The sequence below is a fragment of the Misgurnus anguillicaudatus genome, unplaced genomic scaffold (assembly GCF_027580225.2).
Source record: "Misgurnus anguillicaudatus unplaced genomic scaffold, ASM2758022v2 HiC_scaffold_33, whole genome shotgun sequence".
NCBI classification, from domain to species: domain Eukaryota; kingdom Metazoa; phylum Chordata; class Actinopteri; order Cypriniformes; family Cobitidae; genus Misgurnus; species Misgurnus anguillicaudatus.
Genome location: NW_027395283.1, coordinates 1,552,437 through 1,566,637, shown reverse-complemented (window position 1 = coordinate 1,566,637; position 14,201 = coordinate 1,552,437). Strand labels below are relative to the sequence as shown.

Below are 14,201 nucleotides of genomic sequence, written 5' to 3'. Positions count from 1 at the left end.
ATCACCGCACTTTTTATATTTTCATTATTTATTTATTTTGCTGGTGAAAGTTACAGAAGTCATATTCTGTATGATATGAACTATACACAAAAGTCATTCTTAATCATAATTTACTGTCTTCCATCCTGTGTTCAGGGCTTCTAGAGAAAAAAACAGCTTTCCGCACAAGGGGGAGGGATTAAACATATATAGGGGTTTATTATGTGCGCGTGTCTGATTATTGTTATTTAATCACTTAGTTTCAGTACTTGGTGTCTACAGAAAATGTTCATTTAAATACACACAAATAGCCTACTGTCACGGGTGCAATCTTCTTAAACATGAAGCCATTACTTTAAGCGCGTCATGCCCAGGTGCTCTGATATTTATTGCATGCCATGGAACCGTACCAACTCACTCACTGCGCGAATAACTAAATCTCAAGTGCATCTCACAGCCACGCGCATTACATTATTCAGGTGCAAGAAGGTGTCCGGGCAGAATGAAATGCGCGTTGGTAATGATAAGAATAGCATAATTATTTAAAACTATAATGGGCAAACATGCCAACTATAGGCTAGCGCGATCGGCTGACCTATATGTCTGACTATCGTAGCGAGGAAATTAGGGGTGTAACGGTTCGTGTATTCGAACCGGACCGTTTCGGTTCAGGGCTTTCGGCACGGTGCGCACGTGCACCGAAAGCATTTTGTGTGCGCCTGTGCGGAACATAATACGTGCGTTTCCGCACGAACATATTAAGTGGCGGAAGTCTCCGCGTTCAGCGCAAGTCTTCTGTCAAACATATAACATAATTCGGCCCGCAGAAAGATTTTTATTTACTTAGTTGTATATCCGTTTGATTATTGATGTAAACGTTTACGTGTCGTATCTAAAAGCGCATGTTAAACGCGTGTCAACGCGCTGCTTTGTTCTTTCAAAAGTCCGTGAGAGGATGCACGTCTTTTGTTGCTACGCATTCATGAGACGCGCTTTCTGTGACAGCAAGAATAAGGAATGCGTGATCAGATTTTTCATCTGCACCTCACGTCAATCATATCATTGTCACAATGCGATCAGCTGGTCGGGACAGAGAAGAGCTGTAACCCGGGCTTACTCAGCTGTCACTCAGCTGCGGAGGGGTTCGTAAGTAAAGTCACAGCTTACATTGATGACACAAGCAAAGATTAGGAGAAACGTGCAAAAGATCAAAGATGGCTATGTATGCAGCTCACTAATCTCAAAATGAGTGTATACTAAGTATATCATCATGTTGCTTGCTATGCAGTTACACAGAGCAGTAATATTATTTTTATACAGAGATGGTACATAGCCAATTCAATACTGTGAGTTAAACAATCCAAAATAAATCAAAACAGAAAATTTTTAGTGGCAAAAATGTAGGCTAATAGTTCATAAATGTATTCAGGAATTGAATTTGTTAGTTCAAGGTTTTAGTAGAAAAAGTTTAAGAGAAGGTTAAGATAAGAGTTACCTTCTGTTATAAAATAATGTAAAAAATAACTTTGCAGTAGTATTTTATTTATTATTTTTTTCATTTTATATATATTTTATCTGTTATACTTTAATAAAGTGTTTAAAAAAGTGTAAACAAATTGTAAAAAAAAGTTTAAAGTAATAAACAACCTGCAGTTTAATGTTTGCATTTCTCCCTTACTGTACCGAAAATGAACCGAACCGTGGCTTCAAAACCGGGGTTCGCACCGAACCGTGATTTTTGCGTACCGTTACACCCCTAGAGGAAATGCCACTATCTAAAATCACATCTTTTGATGATTAACTATCATGTGGCGTTTGTCGGACTTGGGAGCACCAAACATACCTTTAGTAAAGCATAAAACTTCAGCCCAGCAACGACAGTTGGAAATCTCCAAGACTTTTGCGAGATGAGCGAAGTACAGCAGTCAGGCAGGTGAGCGCTAACATACTGCATACTGACAGCGTCAGGGCCGGATTGGGACTCATTTTCAGCCCTGGAGTTTCATGCCTTAGACCGGCCCACTTTAGTTCACGACTGACTATTAAAATAATATCTTTAAACCCTCAGTAGTATAAGTCTGCAGTAGTGCACTGTTCTCTGCAGCCTTGCAATTCACTGTATTTTTCAAATATATAATTTCATATTCCGTGCAAATGCAGTAAACAATTATAATTTTTGCCATAATCATGCAGCCCTACCATAAGACCATAATATTACTAAAGTAAACTTATTCAAAAACTAAAGGAAACAAATGTGTTTGTGTTTTCCTCTATATTTCTATTTCTAAAAAATGGTGAGTCTTGAGATTAACTGTTGGGTTGATAACGTTTGGAAACCCACACAAGCAAGATTTATCAAGTATGCATTGGAAACAAATGGAAAAAATCTGTATCTTTTTTTAGTAGGCTACTTATAACTAGGGGTGGAACGGTACACAGAAGTCCCGGTTCGGTTCGTACCTCGGTTCAGGCGCCACGGTTCGATTCACTTTCGGTACAATGGAGGGAAAAGCAAAACAAAAATGAAGGCGGCATTTTTTTTAGTACTTAAGCTAATCTTAAAAACATAGGTGTCCTTATCAGTGTTATTTTGAGATGTCATGAATATGAACTGAAATGCATTTAACATACTATCTCGTATTTCAAAAATGTATACCACTTTAAGTAATCTTGTACTCATCTTTCATACAAATATGGGTTCAAATGTATTACAAGTGTTACCTAAATACATTTTAAAATTACATTTTGGCCTTATTTCATATTAATGTACTAAAGAACAAAAAAATAGGCTTGTAGGATGAATTAATAGGGGTGTACGACTTCACGAGGCGCTGCAAGAAACGACAAGTGGATGACGTCAGAGTAACGCGAGAGCGATTTGAAATCAGCCTCCTCCGCAAGATTTCTCGCGGTACTCTGACGCTAATGGCGCTGCGTAAAGTTGAGCACAGCACACTTTAAAAAAGCAGCTGAACTCGACAGAACTGCCCTGCGTATGCCTGTTGTATATAGCAGGACATTTTATCTCCTACTTCTCAGCGTGAGAAATACAAAGTGTGGCGTTTGAACTGACTGAAATGCGTGTCAAGGTGAATGCGTGAGACTTGAGAGCCCTGATTAGATGTATTTCCACTCACATACCTAACAACTGCTGAACAACGCCGACGCAAAGTCCTCGTCTTTTCCACCACTCTCTCGCCTGTACTACTGTAACTGACTGGAAAACTGAAGTTTTGCCAAACTTGCGATCTTAAAGAGGCTTGCCATCCTCGCTATCGCTGCTCACTAACTGACTGGACCGGCTTCGACGTGACAAAAAATGCAGAGTGCCAGAGAATGTAGACGGGCTTTGATAGAGCGCATACATTGGCGGAGCTCGGATGCATCGGCGCCAATCAGAGCTTCAGAGCTAAAGCGGGGCAACAGATTAGCTGTCCATAAAGAACCCGCGTATCTAACAGTAGTTCCGCATTACATTAATTATTTTGCACGCAAGTTTTTTTTATTTTCATACCGTGTATTCTCCGTTTAAATTCATGCACCGAACCGTGACCCCCGTACCGATTCGGTTCGAAACGAATACATGTATTGTTCCACCCCTACTTATAACGTAGGCCTACATTGTGTTAAAAAAAAGAAAACATCATGGATATACTTTTGAAACTACTTTTTTCAAATAAACTAATGAGTTTTGCATCAAATAGATTTTTGTTCCTCTTGCAATAAACGATGAATAATGACTATTCATAGAGAATTCATCTATGACTTGGATCAAAAAATACGTTTTGTAAATTATTTTCCTTTTAGAGGCCAGCCCGTTTGTATTAAGACGCGCTCAAGTTTATTTAAAATAAAATAGACGCGCGGCCGGCAAGCGCACTCAAAAGACGCGCTCAAGTTTATTTAAAATATAGACGTGCGGCCGGCAAGCGCACTCAAAAGACGCGCTCAAGTTTATTTTAAATATAGACGCGCGGCCGGCAAGCGCACTCAATATAGACGCGTCTGAAACAACACCGGCCCTCGTGGCCAAAAAAAACAGACCGGCCCACCGGGAATCCTCCCGGTTCTCCCTATGGCCAATCCGGGCCTGGACAGCGTGACTCGCTAATGGTTTAAACTAATTTCTCCAGCTCAGGATAAAAAAACTCTTATTACGTTCTTGATTATGAAAATGGGCAGCAGAAAGCATTGATTGGAGTATCTATAAGTTTTGCGCAGTTATTTACGGGATGATGCAATAGGCTATTTCGTTTCGTATCTGCTTTGAAAAATTCTAATGAAACATATTAACTATAGTAACATGAAATAGTATTTATTTTCGATATCTTTTGAGTTTAATATGAATTATGGAACAGTTTTTGTCATTGGTTGTAACCCATTTTATTGTGCAATAAATTATTTAACGTTCAACCAGTTGCGTTTGGAGGAATGCGTTATATGCACGGAGTGTTACCCGAAAAACACTCTAAAAATGTCTAAAGAAATTGGAATCAAGGTTTTGCTTACAAGAAACAATGTTAAGCTCGACATGTTCTGTCTAGTTTTTTTCTGGTTGCTATTTTATGATATGTATTGTACAAAATGGGTTATAAACAATGACAAAAAATTATATAATTCCTATTACGTTCAAAACATGTATATAAAAAGCTATGGAAAACATATTATTTCATGTTTTTAACCTCTTAAACCCTGAGGACCCAGTCCCGGGTACAAAATTTCGTATTTTGACTCAAATAAAATATTCTTTTAATCTTTAATGGTCCATCATGGACCCCAGTAACACATATGAGATACTGTTTGAAAGCTTAGACTCTCTACTTTCTCCAGATATGCATCACTTTGAGAAATCTTTTACTGTAAGAAAGTTATTTACACTTAATTTACACTATCACCCCCCCCCATAATTTTTTATATGATTTAATATTCACATATTTCATATTTTTCAAGTATGACAAACATGGGCAAGTCTTATATCAACTGAAAGCTCTCATTCTCAGGAATAAGGCTACAGCGTTATTTTTGTTCTATTATCAACACATATCCAACAATAGTTGAATGAATAATAAGGTAAAAAATCGTCTTTTGTAAACATATGGGAAAATTGAGTGTGGACTGCCTCAGATAGCACATATAGCCACAAATGATACACCATCTTTTCTCTTAGGTCCTACTCTAAAAAATGAGTCCATTCACAGCATTTTCTTAGGTTGTGTGCATGAATAATCCCTTGTTATTTATTATATGTCCAAAACAAAAAATTAATATTTATATGAAAAATGTATTTTCGGACACTTCAGTAAAATGAAAATAACTTTTGAATGCGACATGCTAAAGAGATCATTCTTTTTTTGGGTGTTTACTGTCTGCTGCTGGTAACAACCAGAACTGTCTGCAGTCTGCTAGAGCACACAGAACCAGAGTTATACACTATCAGAGGCAGTATTTACAACATATAAAAAGAAAAGTTGGTGTTTCATCATATGAAAAACAACATAAATAACACTATTTGTCACAAACAGCAGCTTTTTATGTAACTTCAAAGGGTTTTCTTTAAAATGATATAAAGCAATTGCATTTATTCCACTGTATGTGGTTATGGTAGCACTTCAAATGTTTTTTGGCAGAAATTTAACTCCATAAGCGTATTATTCCTCCCATCAGTTGAAGTAAAATAACTTTTGCATAGATTATGATAGAGAAAAAAATCTTTTTTCCTCTGTAAGCTGGCAATTGCTGGAATCAAACAAAACTGTCTGCAGGGAGCTGAGGCACTCAGGGCCAGAGTTATACACTTTTAAATAAAAACTTTAGAAAAAAAACATCAAAAAGCGCCTATTTATTTTTGTGTTTATTAGAGGACTGACATCACATACAACCATGTTTAGCACTTTCAACAGTGTTTTATGTAATTTCAAAGGGTTTCCTGTAAAATGATACCAAACATTTGTATGTAAACCTCTGCATGTGGGTATGGGAAGCTTTTGAAATTGGGTAGGCCAAATCCAGGCGAAAATCCCCAAAATAGCTTCAGGGTGGAAGAAGTTAATAATAAATAAGAATACTGTTCCCCGATGCTTTGCCGGGGGATGCGGGGGGGTCTGGTTTGGGGTCGCTTGGGCTTTGGGGGGTTACTGTTGTGCGGTTAACCGCATAACCGCGTGATTTTTTGATGCTTCACCGCGGTGAGAAAAAAATCCTAACCGTCACAGCCCTAGCCACTGCTGGAAAAAATCCTAGAGGAAACACTGCGCCATCTACAGGTAAAGACCCCTTAAAAGTTTGAAAACATTGCAATCTCTCCGGGTGGGCGGGGCTTAGCTGGAGGCAAAAAGAAGTGAGCAGACGCAAAGTTGACAAGCATAAGCAAGCCCGTTTTAGGAGGGATTTATTAAACATGGATGCAAAAGAAGGTTTAGAACTGTCCGAAGTACAATCACTGACTCTGCGGGACGTGACAACTATTTTTGTAAATTAACTCTGTAACAGTCAGTTCTTTTATCTTGTTCTTATTGGAAACATTTTAACCAGGTTTTGGATATTTCCTAGACAACATATGAACTACTTTCGGCTGGTTTGGGGAATTTTGTCAAGGCTTATTGTCCATTCAAAGGATGGCACACACATTTATCGCTGTATGTTTGTTTAACATTTAAGCCAGCTAGTGCCCTGACGGTTGACTTTTCACCTATAAAACAGAAACTTGCTGATTTGTACTAGATAAAACCAACACACCAGTACATATGCATAGATTATTTTCCCTGCTATGAAGTGTGCACTGCAAACACAAGCATTATTTATGATCATCTCCGTCCATTCAACCACAATTGTCTTCTTTATTTCTGTGAACGAATGTCTGACGGGATCCGGTAAAACTTTAGTTTTGAACCAAAGTGCTGTTCCTTCTATTTTGGCAGCCATAAACACAACAAGATGACATTTTAAAGTCAAAACCTCAAACTTTTAGCGCTCCTGCTATGAGTTCTTCCATATGTTTTGCCTCCAGCTAGAGCGGTGACATCACAGTGACGTAGGCCAGGGGTTTTCAAACTTTTTATGTCTGTGGACCACTATTTGTAATCAAGAATTTTCGCGGACCACATCATAATACTCATAATAAAATATGTCTTAAAGTCCTGAATTTATCTGCACCTCTAAATAAGCTTACTAGCACTAAAACTGGTCGCCACATCAGTACAACAGATTCTTAAAACATACTTAAAAAATATATTATTTTGTATTTTATTTTGCCTTTACACGGACCACCTGCAGTACCCTCACGGACCACAGTTTGGGAATGGTTGACGTAGGCGATTAAGGGGTATTTTATACAGCCTGTTTGTTTTTATACTAAAACACCTCAGATTCTCCACCACGGAATGAGAGCTTATCAATTACAAAAACAAATACTTATTTTTGATAATTATTATTTTATTTCAGTTAGTTTTTCAATAATTGTTGCTGTTTTGTTTAGTTTTCATCATTTATTCTGAATTTTTAATTTTATTTCAGTTAACGAAAATGTTTTTTAGCTGATAGTTTTAGTCTTAGTTTCAGTTTTCGTTTACGAAAATAACCTTGCTCTGCGCCCAGTGTTATATAGGTATGATTAAATAAAAAAAAGCTAAAAATTTATCACATGACCAGACAGAGCAGACATTTCCACTTACAAAAATACCTGGATTGTAAAAATCTGTTGAGGATTGAGAAAGTTATGGTATTTGTAATATTAGAAATCAGAGGAAAAGTTACATATGGATGTCAATGGAAGGTGTGTGACCAAAAATGCTGCTTATTCACATGTTTTTGCTTTTCACTTTCTCATTTCGACAGTAGAATTTTGTTAGTTCTTTCAAATGAAATCATGAACATTAACTGAAGTTAAGAAAGAGATTAAATAATTTGCTAAATTAATGTAGTCTCGGAGGTAAAGAGACAAATAAAACATTTCATTCAATTTAACGAATCTTAGCACAGTTTAGCTGCCTTTAGCTATCTCCGTTTTACAACCATCAAAAGCTTTTTTAACATCATATTCTCCCCATATAGACGTTAAAATCGATCGAAAACCACTAAAATATACATTTGTTCTCTCATATTTAAGTTACTTATGACAAAAGAGAAAAAATAAATCAGTAAAATAATGTTTGTTTCTGAGTAGGGCTGTGCCGATACATCGCGTTCCCCATTAAAAAGACCTGCTTAAAAATCGATACTGAATCGCAAGGCTCTGATTCTGTGTTTCATGCACAGCTTGTGCATGTACTACGGCTCTGTGATCAGTAGGAAGTCCTTATCAATCTAAAATCACTATGAGTTTAAGTCTTTTATAACGTGCATTTAAAAAAGCAACACTCGCCAAACACAATAATTCAAAAGATTTTCTATTATCATGAAAATACCTGAAACAATCTGAAGAACAGCGATATAAATATTCCTTTAGACATTTCCTGGAATAGTGTTTGGTATGCTACTTCTTCTGTGGCACAAATGGCGTTTCTACACGAGAGCGCCCTTTTTTTTTGATGTGGCGGCATTTCATCGTAATTCATTCAAATTCATTCATTGAGAAAACGCGCATTTGCAAGATTAATCAGCACAGCCCTGTTTCTGAGGAAAAATTAAATGAACGTGACGCGAGTTTACAAGCGCGTGCCGGAGGAGCGGACTGGACTAGAGAAACGCGTGCTGCAGCAGTGGAGCTCGCACAACTTGGGCACTAAGAAAGAATACAATAGATTTAAAGGTGTTTTCTCTTAATTTCCTAAAAATGTAATGGATAGCAGCAGTAGTGAATATACACAGAGAAGTGGGCATTTACTGCACTGCCCTGGGAGCTTTACAAAGTTGCCTTAATAAAAGCCATCCCTAAGGCTATTTAAGTTTATTCGTTATAAAAAAAAAACACTACAGTGAATGTTCTGTGTTTGCTGAGCTCCTAGTTTTCATCAAAAATATCTAAAAATGTGTTCTGAAGACAATCAGAGCACTCGGGGGTTTAGAATGACACAGGGGTAAGTGATGTATGATAAAATTATCCTTTTGGGGTGAACTAACCCTTTAAGCTTACATGCCTGTTGCTCAATAAGTATTAAAGATATCATAAACTCCTTTAACATTTTAGTACTTATATTTTTTGTTCTTTTAATTAGTAAGTTTGTGACTGAAACCCCTAAATAGGTCCTATGACAGTTAAAAATGTTTGAAAACAATTTAGGAGACATACCTGATGAAATAAAAACATCATCTTCCTCAATGCAATCTTCCTCTTCTGTGAGTTCAGTTTTGATTTCTGTGAGTTCAGTTTTGAATTCTGTGAGTTCAGTTTTGATTTCTGTGAGTTCAGTTTTGATTTCTGTGAGTTCAGTTTTGATTTCTGTGAGTTCAGTTTTGATTTCTGTGAGTTCAGTTTTGATTTCTGTGGGTTCAGATTCGATTTCTGAGAGTAAAGTCAGACTGAGATCGGAGTCCTGTGGGTGTCTGGATTTCTCTTCAGAGAGTTTAGAGTCCAGCAGTGTCTGTGGTGTGCGGCTCTGATCTCTGCTCATCCACACTGAATCCAGACTCCCATCATCAGTTACATACACTGAAGATTCACAACAATCCACATCCTGACAACACAACACACACAGTCAGTTAGATTAGAAATTATTTGATGTTGTCTGATTCAGGTAAAAGATGTTTAAGCTGTACAAACCTCTCGATTCATTGCTAAATCTCCTCTTTCTTCAGCTGAGAGATTTCTGTGATGAAATCATCAATATATCCAGCACGGACAGATCAGTTCATACTGATTTACAGCACATCTCATCATCAACGTCTCAACACAAAAATACACAGAGAAAAGACTCTGTTTACACTCAATGAAACACGCAAGAGAGAAAAACACTGAGGATACACAAACACATCACACGCGCGCTCTTTCTTTCTTTAGTGAGTTTATTTGCGGACTGAAGAGCTGCAGCGCCTCCTGCTGTACTGGAGACAGAAGACGCTCACTGCTTTACAAGTGAGTATGAGGAGGCTGCAGATCTGGAGGCAGATTTACGGCTCTGTTGTTTCTGGTGTGTCAGTAGAGTATACACGATATAAGATAAACAGTGTAATGATCTTCACCAAATATTAAACACTGATTCTTGAGAGTCGGGACAAAACAGGTTTTAAAAAACTGTTTTTTAAAATACACACTATATCAATTAAAGTTATATGTTTCTGCAGAGAAAGGTCTTAGCTATTTAACCATATAAAGGAACAGGTTCTAAATAAAAACACATTTTTAAAAAATAAACATGTTTCCCTTCAGAACTGGATTTGTGTCAACTCCATCAGACACACTAAAAAGTATAAAATTAAAATTCTTTCAATCCAACCAGAATCTAAAGTTTTCAAGTATATTGTTACAGTGTTTAGTTACTCTCATATGTAAAAAAATACAATATATAAACTTAGGTTGTGATTCCACACTATTCTGAAAACTAAAATTTCTAAATATTAGCATTTGCAAACATTGATTTTAACTTTACTATTGTAAAAACAATTTCCTTAAATAAATAAAACATAAGAGATGGTAGATCAGATGGTCCTTTATTACAAAAACAACATAAACTGAAGAAAGAATATTTTTTCCCCAAAAGATTAACAAAAAATACATCCAACGCTGTTGGAAAATCTGACGGTGTTGACAGAAAATCTGACGGTGTTGACAAAAAATATGTGTGCATTGCTGATTATTGAACAGATGTGCTCTTCAAACACTAATACTAAAACTACTCATTGTTATTAGAGTATTGAACTTACTGTAAAGCAAACTATAATAAAGATATTGCACATACACCGTTTCCTACTATCAAAAAAAGAACAATAAGGGAAACCAGGGGCCCTCCTCCGCCTCTGTTTTCATTTCACATGTGTGTGTTTGGGTGTGTTGGATGTATGATTGCCCTGCATCATATATATATATATATATATATATATATATATATATATATATATATATATATATATATATATATATATATACATATATATATATATATATATATATACATATATATATATATATATATATATACATATATATATATATATACATATATACACTCACCGGTCACTAGGTACACCTGTCCAACTGCGCGTTAATGCAAATTTCTAATCAGCCAATCACATGGCAGCAACTCAATGCATTTAGGCATGTAGACATGGTCAAACAGTTCAAACTGAGCGTCAGAATGGGGAAGAACGGTGATTTAAGTGACTTTGAAAGTGGCATGGTTGTTGGTGCCAGACGGGCTGGTCTGAGTATTTCAGAAACTGCTGATCTACTGGGAATTTCACACACATCCATCTCAAGGGTTTACAGAGAATGGTCCAAAAAAGAGAAAATATCCAGTGAGCGGCAGTTCTGTGGGCGCAAATGTGTTGTTGATGCCAAAGGTCAGAAAAGAATGTCCAGCCTGGTTTGAGCTGATATAAAGGAAACAGTTACTCAAATAACCACTTTTTACAACCGAGTTATGCAGAAGAGCATTTCTGACCACACAACACGTCGAACCTTGAGGCGGATGAGCTGCAGCAGCAGAAGACCACACCGGGTGCCACTCCTGACAGCAAAGAACAGGAAACTAAGGCTAAAACTCACACAAGCTCACCAAAATTGGACAATAGAAGATTGGAAAAACGTTGCCTGGTCTGATGAGTCTTGATTTCTGCTGCAACATTCAGATGGTAGAGTCAGAATTTGGCATCAACGACATGAAAGCATGGATCCATTCTGCCTTGTATCAACGGTTCAGGCTGCTGGTGGTGGTGTTGTAATGGTGTGGAGATATTTTCTTGCCACACTTTGGGCCCATTAGTACCAATTGAGCATCGTGTATTGTTTCTGACCATGTTCATCCCTTTATGACCACAGTGTACCCATCCTCTGATGGCTACTTCCAGCAGGATAACATGCCATGTCATAAAGTGCAAATCATCTAAGACTGGTTTCTTGAACATGACAAAGAGTTCACTGTACTCAAATGGCCACCACAGTCACCAGATCTCAACCCAAAAGAGCTTTTTTGGGGTGTGGTGGAACGGGAGCTTTGTGCCCTGGATGTGCAGCTGACAAATCTGCAACAACTGCGTAATGTTATCATGGCAATATGGACCAAAATCTCTGAGAAATGTTTCCACCCTTATGCAACAAAAATATACTGCAGTATATTGGAAAATATCATGTAATATATTAGGCAATATATTCCCATATATCGGATTTAATATTTATATTTCCCAATATATTGTAATATATGCATAGAAAATATAATGTAATGTATTAGGCAGTATATTCCCATATATAGGATTTAATATGTATATTTTCCATTATATTGCAGTATATGAATAGACCATACATGTATATATTGATACAAAATATATTGTAACCAAGACCAAAAAGGGCACTGTGTTTTTCCATGTAATAGTTTGTCTTTATATGATTTAATATACTGCAATATATGCAGGGGCGTCGCTAGATCCCTTTTACTGGGGCACATGCCCCAGTGTAAATCTTTTGTGTCCCGGTGTAAATCTCAAGTTTAAATTTTAGCAGTTAACTAGTGTATTCCTATACAAAGATAATCGCGGCAAAAACGGATCTATATGCAATGAAGTTACCCAATTTACGCTTGTAAAAGCGACGAAGCAGTCGCATTGACTCGTGCACACACGTATCCATGTCCACGCACGTCTTTGCGTTCATCTGCACACAACCGCATTCAAAAGGTGACGCCAAGCGAGTTAGCTTATGAAAACATGACTAGACTAAAGTAAGTTTCTAAATAATAATAATAATAATCTTATTTTGACTCGATCATTAGTGGCTTCTTTAGATGAACATGTTTTGTGCAAAGCAGGGAAAGCGAAGCAGACAAGAGAGATGATGAGTTTTAAGGAGGTAAGACAAACTTCATCCTCACCCGATCAGGTCTGAAACATTAGAGGAAAAATCTCAGGAAAACCTCGTCAAGTCTGTAGAATTGAATTGTTGCTGAGACAGATGTAAGATGTTCTTAAGATTATCTAAGTGTACTTCACTGTGCTATTTTGAGGCACCATGAACAGGGGCGGACTGGCTATCGGGAGTTCCGGGTGCAATCCCGAAAGGCCGGTCCATTTCAGGCCGAACCGGCCGGAGGTCAAAAAGTTTTTTTTTTTTTTTTAATGCCTAACCAGGCACTCAGCTGCAGCGAAACGCTGTGTCTGTTTCAGACCGGGCCAAACCAATTCTTCAAATCTTGAGGGGGGATAAGAGCGGCCCCTCCCAACTTGGACTGATCCTCGTTTTTCTCACATCCGATTGGCTCAAAGGCGCCGATCAAAAGAGGCAGCTAAATGCACCAAATAACAGACCTTTTTCGCAGTTAAAAGGACGCTGTGGCAGGAAGTGCAGATGAGGAAGGACCAGCAGCATGGACAGGACAGGTGCACAATTAGTGATGCATCTATTCTGCCCTCCAAAGGCTAAGTGCAGTATCTACGCAAACACTGAAACTGAGAAAAATGGCTTTAAAGTTTTTTACACCAGCCAGTCAAACATGTTACTGCAATTTTGGCACACACATTTCTCTGAATTGGGACAAAATTTAACCAGGAGACTTTGTCACAAGACACAACAGATCTCACAAAGCCCATTTTAACCCTTAACTCAATTTTGACCAAATGCGTAGTTACTGCGCTTTCGCTTTGTAGGGCAGTATTATACACTGAAATAATTTATATTTGCATTTAAATATAGGCATATATAAGCGCGAATACAACCCCGACAGGCTTATCAGGACCCCACGCAAAGCGGAGCTTGAATCAGCCTTACAGGGTTGTATTCGCTATAAGAACCGCCTCGCTCTACATTATCCCGCTTATGAAATTGATGAAATAGCCTGCGTGCACATTTTGGCAACAGAAGTGGTGTTGTTCCCCAGTGGTTTTAACGTGTTAGCAACTCAGTAAGTTTATCAAAACAGTTTCCCAGCATCAAAATGTCTGGTACTTGCGTTTGGTTGCACTAATAATATACTAATATACGTATATATGGTCACTTTATATTTGGCCATCTGCTAACGTCTTCTATTCACTCCACTATAGTACACGGACCTGGTAGCTGTGTTGAAAAACTTGATAAAGTCGACTTTTAAATATAACGTTCTCTGTCTGTGTTGCTTCACTGCTGATTCTTGCCATACTTC

General features: G+C 37.6%; 1 pseudogene; it reads right to left on the bottom strand.

Annotated features, from left to right (window-relative positions):
* Window positions 1-9,586, bottom strand: part of LOC141363264 (uncharacterized) — a 30,562-nt pseudogene extending 20,976 nt beyond the window's left edge.
* Between the last annotated feature and the right edge of the window lie 4,615 nt (window positions 9,587-14,201).